We start from the raw sequence: 6,463 nt of genomic DNA, 5'->3' as shown, positions 1-6,463 counted from the left end.
ATCAAAGTGACAGGTAGAAGAAGTTATGATGGGAGGCATTGATTAGCTATACCGAGAGTAGGGAAATCAGCAGCTGAGTGTTGATCCCCTCGTTATCCATCTGCTCTACTAAGAACCTGAAAACAACATTCCACAGTGATTTAGGTCCATGTAATAAAATCAGGTTTCTTCTTCTTCTTTTTAGATATAACGGAGCATACCTAGCATGTATTTCAGTTTCTATACTCTGGTGGTGAGTTCAGAGCATTAAAAAATCACCACCTTCATGAATTATTTCAAGTGATATTTGGCTTGATTCATATAGGTGGTCACATGTTGAGTCTAGTTTATCCCATAGGAGCAAATGGCTTGTGATACCAAAATAGAGGACATTGTGATCAATACTTTGTCATGACCCAATAACTTCATAGTCAGCATGTGGTTCATCAATAGGGAGGGATTAATTTGGATGGTATGCCCAGACATCTTGTATAAATGGTTGTTTTCTTGCAGACATCTATAAATATTTCCAGTCACTTGATGGTTAGTTCCAATCTTGTGCCTGAACAATCTCTGGAATTCAGAGAAAATGAGTTATAATTGTTCCAAGAAGCACTACCTCGTCTCCTGTCCTTGGTGTATGGAGGAGCTGTCAGGGATGAGTTGGTAGGATCAATTTTTAGAGCACAGTCAACTGACAACAAGGAGTGAATACAATCAGGGACAAGGCACAATGGGAACATGTCCTGGTCTAGACTGTGGTGATAAAAGCAGTAAATGACAATGTTTTTAATGGATTGTAGCATTACCTAATAATCTAGTGGCCCTTGTTAAGATGACCTACAGTATATCTTATTACATAAGTATAGATGGAAAGAATATCAGGATGCTATGATTTGTTTGCCTGTCATTTTGTTGATAAAATCACTCTGATTTAGAGTCCATATGGCAGAATCCCATGCAAATCTTACCATATTGTCTAGAATTTCTTGGGCATCTTTGCAACATGAGTTGTCCTGGCTCCTTCAGGTATCTAGGCAGGTATGAGAAGATGGATTTAAAAGGTTAGTAACATTTTATTGAAGATGGCAATACTTTGTGTCTTGCAAGAGCTAGTGGTTTGACCCTTCCTGAAAAGATTTTTTTAAAAAAATACACCCTCTCAGCTTAATTTTATTGAACAACCTTTACCTGGTCTCCAATCTTCCATTTATTAGGGAGGATCCTGGAGAAGATGATAGAGCATCATGGAAGATCACAACATCACCTACGTGGGATGACTTTTGAAGAAACTGCTATGTGTGATAACTCAGAGTATCTCAGAAATATAACAAAACCCAAAATGTAATTAAAAGTCATTTAATGCCTTCAACTTGGCTTCACTGTTTAATTGTTCACAGTGGAGGAGTAAACTATTTTCAAAATAACATTTCAAAGGAAAGAAACACAGTTCAAATTCAAAGAGCCGATAACAAAGCAAAAAACCAAAAACAAACTGCACTAAATAAAGTTCCATGACAGACCAGGATAGATAATTGCCAACTTCAGGAAGATAACGAGGCACAGTCTGTTGGAAGAACGCCAACCAAGATAAACCTTCTTTAGGAATAAAACACTAAGATGTCTCCAGCGTCTGTTAGCACGCAGGTCCAAACTCTTATGCAGATCTCACACCTGCAACCCATGAAGAGGATCATGGCCCTCTCCTCCCAAGTAGACCACATTTTGCCCTGATCCTCTCCTCCCTGCATGCCCTAGGATGGATAAGGGATGGGACTCTGACTGCTCAGAGTCAGTCTCCACCAGGGGCATGACCCTATGGGTGAAGTAGCAACTTGCTTGTTGACTAGTGAGGATAATTTCAGCAGAGCAAGATCTATATTGTACTTGCTGTCAATATATTTCCATATCCAATTCAGAGTGTTAGTTAGTTTAACAGAGTTGAACAAAGTGTTGGACAGTTAGATCAATTAATCAATGGAATGAGCTGCCTCCAGAAGTTGGGGTGCTCCAATACTGGAGGTTTTGAAGAAGAGATTGGACAACAATTTGTCTGAAATGGTATAGGGTTGCCTGCCTGAGCAAGGGGTTGGACCAAAAGACCTCCAAGTCCCTTCCAACTCTCTTATTCTGATTATGACCTATAATGCCATTTGTCAGAGTATGTTCATCCTGAGAATTCGGTCTGAGGAGAGATTCTGCAGATTCCCCACTCCTGGCCATGAGAGAGTAGGAGAGCATGAGAGAGCTGTTTTGGTGGCAACCATTCTTGTAGAAATGGTTGCTCAACCAAGGGCTTGATATCTCCATCACCTTGTCCTGACTGAAAAGAAGGGGAAGATTTCACTGTGCTTATGGAGCTTAGATTCTTACTTAGTCTGATCTGCTAGTGTTTTTAAGGACCTTTTAATTTAATTTAATTTTAGACACCCAACTATGATTTTATTGGATAGCAAATATGCTCTTTATATGATTATTGTGAGCATCTTGGGAAAAAAAACATTCTGTAATAAAAAAAAGCATATGCTACTTCTGTCCATATACATTCCATACATCTAGAAGGCACCAAGGTGGTAGAAGGCTGTTCTTCAGAATATTATAGTTTTATGTTTCTGGATAAATAACTATTTAAAGCAAAAGTTATTGCTGAGAAGTCATTTTTGTTCATTCAAACCACAGGCACAGCTGCTGAGAAGTACAAAGACAGTTTCTACATTTTGACATTATTGTTTGGCATTCAAATCCCTTTCCACATTTTTATTATGACTCAGTGCCAGTGTGAGTGAAAGCTAGTAAAGATAATTTAACTTTTTGTCTTTCAAACAATTCTTTTAATTATCTAGACAAAGATAGATTTGGCATATTAAGATGCCAAGTATTCATTAAAGTACTTCTGTCTAGATTGTTTCCTATCATAACAGATTATCACTAATGCAAAATATATTGTGATTCCTATTCTTTTAATAAGTTAATATCTTTTAAAACTAAAGTCTATTGTACAGGATGTTAATTACGGCTCTGCTTATTGAAGCTGATTTACTTTATTCAGCTTATAATTTGCTCAGATAAAGTATTTTTTTAAAAATCAAGAAATGCTCTGCATACAAAAAGAAGGCAAATAAATTGCATAATATTTTTTTGATGAAGCCAATGAGGTTTTTATCACAAGATAATTAAATTCTAAAAGCATGAGTCTTACCAGTTTTGATACTGAAGGGAACAAAAATAAATCTTTAGAACTTTTTCCAGATAAATAAGAGCAGGGATGGAGGAAAGTGGCTGGATTAATTCAATATTATATAAAAAGTTCAAGACATATACCAAGCATGTTGAAAATATGTGATTAGGAATACAAAAGAGAGCAAGAAATTCTTAAGGCTTAACCTCTTTACTTACAACCTTTCTTCAATCTTACTCTTTTTTTCCCCACAACAAAAGACTGCTGTCAAAATTGCTGGTTGTTGAAATATCCACAATATGTTGCATATCCCTCTATATATCCCTTGAAATCAAACCTTCTTCCCTCTCTCCAGAGGGAATCCTTAAGATTTGAGTTTTTTCCTGTATTCTGCAGTTTGAGAGCTTTCTGCTATTAAACTCTGTTGAGTAAGAAGAAGAAAAGTCTAGAAACCTAGCCAAGGAAATAAGTTCCCAATGTCAGTTGACCAATCAGTTCTAAACAATGATTGTTTAATGACTTGAACCAAGGAGACTATTGTGTGGTTCAATAGGGAATCAAGTAACATGGAGGTTTGGCTTATAATGAAGTATTTTTAGATCAACACCAGTGAGATGATGGAGCTGCTTGCTTAACTGCTTGCTTGCCTGCTTGCTGACTTGCTTGCTTGCTCATTCATTCATTCATTCATTCAATTCATAAAATTTTGCAAGCTGATTGAGAGTGGAGCTAAGCACTTAGCACACCAATGTTTGGGCATTCCTGAAGCAATATGATGGTAGTAATGGAGTTGGCAGAGCCAGTTGTTATACATTCAGCATATCACTGATTTACATTAATCTGGGGGATGCAGTACTATGTTGACTAGTTGAAATCTTATTGATAGTTTACTCTTACCAACATTAATGGCTGGTGCATTTTCAAGATGGGAGTTTAATGAAATAATATTCAAGTAACTTGATCAACATGGCTTGCCTGCATGCAATGTTATGCCCTAAATGTTTTACTCTACTTGGTTTGGGCTTATGACATATAAACCTGCCTATTGCAGGTTAATATTATGGTTGAACCAATCCCCAATGTCTTGTTCAACAAAACAAGAGTAAAAAAAATCCTAACATAACTATGAACTCTGAAAATGGTTGGCTTTATACAATGGTTAAGCCAGATTTTAAAGCATGGTTTGTTGACTAAACCACTGATTTATACAATACATGAAAGATAAACAATAGTTTAAAAACTAGACTTGCTGGACTCACACATTCCACTAATTTAAAATAAACCCAGTCCAGTCATGCCTAAATGTGCCATAATGTCTCTACTACTATTTCTGTAAGATCACTCGTGTTTACATCTTTATAAAGTTGTGGACAAATGGGAAGCAGTCTTTTTAAAGTTATTTTTCATCACAGATTCATTTGCTAAGACAAAATTAATACATACTGCAGTATAAATAAATACAAAAAACACAAATGTCAAAAATATACTTTCTTGATGTTTTGCATGCTGATTTTGACAGAACATTACTTTACTTGACAAATAAAGGATATTATCATGTATTATTTTTTTTCTTTTTGAAAGCTAACAGTTTTTTGTCTAGCTGGCAGAGAAACGTCTGCTTCTAGTCTGCAGTTTTATTGAAACATTGGATCTGTTGTGCAACGAGACAACACTATATAACAACTACATAAGCAGGGAAACCTGCAAAGACATTTGTCTTCCAAAGATGTGGTTAGGATTTTCATTATAAGAGGAATAACACAGCACCATTTGGCTCTTAGTAGCTAGTCAATGTACACATACACACAGCTTTTTTATGAAGCAAAAATTTGCAATGAATGTGCTTGATACTTGCTGTTTGCTATTTCTCTGGTCCAGAGGTGGTATTCAGCAGGTTCTGACCAGTTCTGGAGAACTGGTAGTGGAAATTTTGAGTAGTTCAGAGAACCGGTAAATACCACCTCTGACTGGCCCTGCCCCCATCTATTCTCTGCCTCCCAAGTCCCAGCTGATTGGCTGGGTCTTCTTTTGTTGCCCTGCACAGGAGAACAGAGCTGGAAAGCAGGTCAGTGGGGTGGGGAGGAAATAGGATTTTGTAGTAACCTTCCCCTGCCATGTCCACCAAGCCACGCCCACAGAACCAGTAGTAAAAAATTTTGAATCCTACCACTGCTCTGGTCCAATCTGCACCTTGTGCTGCTTTTTAAAACACAAGAGTGAACTTGGTTTGGAGGAGCAGTAAATGAAGACAGTTATACACCATGTATCATTGCTTCTTCAGTACAATCATTCTCTTCCCAACAAGACAATTTTTACTAGGTTAAAAACAAACAAATAAAAATGTCCTTTGTTAATCAATTACATCAAGTTTCACTTTATGTTCCTCATACTAGAAGGCAAGTGACATGATAAAAACAAGCAATAGGATATTTATTTATTTGGTTATATATTATATTTCCAGGTCTGGCTAAGATATTTCTACATTTCTCTTCTGAATTACTAGAAGAGATACCAGCTCCAAAATTTTAACATTGAAATATCAGAGGAGCTAGCATTGTCTCATTTTGACTTGTCCAAAATCTGCTGTGGCTCTTGTAAAATAGCTCTGAAGAATCACATTTATTTTAAATATAGAAATAGCCATAGCACTTAGACTTATATACCGCTTTACAGTGCTTTGCAGCCCTCTCCAAGCGGTTTATAGAATATTGCCCCCAACAACTTGGGTCCTCATTCTACCCACCTTGGAAGGATGGGAGGCTGAGTAAACCTTGAGCTGGTTAGGACTGAACTGCCAAATTGCAGTCAGTCAGCCGTCAGCAGAAGTAGCCTGCAGTACTGCACTTTAACCACTGCACCACTGTGGCTCATAATATATAAATATAAATGTCACAATCAGGAATATTTGCATGCAAATGTGGAAATAATGAATTGGATCTGAAAGAAGTGAATAGGCTTACATGCTTTATAGTTCAGTAGAACCTCAAGTGCACAGGGGCCCCAGGGCTGCTGAATTGTAAACGGTAACAAGATAGAAGGAGAAATTGATTAAATAAAAGGATCGAATTACAACTAAATCAAAACTAGTTTTTCTTATAGCAACACCCATGTTTTTGTGCCCATCTTGTTTTTGGAGTGTGTCTTTCAGCAGAGTAGGCCAAAGCCAAGGACAGCTGCCTTTAACCCAAATCAAAGGTTCAGCTCCTTTGCCTTCATCTGTTGAAACTAATGGAACTTTTTAAACCAGGACTATCATGTTGCACTGATTTCAATGGGCCAAAGCATGGCTACTGTCTTCTAGATCCA

Source organism: Pseudonaja textilis, chromosome 1, assembly GCF_049901715.1.
Source record: "Pseudonaja textilis isolate UNSWEBS1 chromosome 1, rPseTex1.2, whole genome shotgun sequence".
NCBI lineage: Eukaryota > Metazoa > Chordata > Lepidosauria > Squamata > Elapidae > Pseudonaja > Pseudonaja textilis.
Note: the sequence above shows the minus strand (reverse complement) of the source record.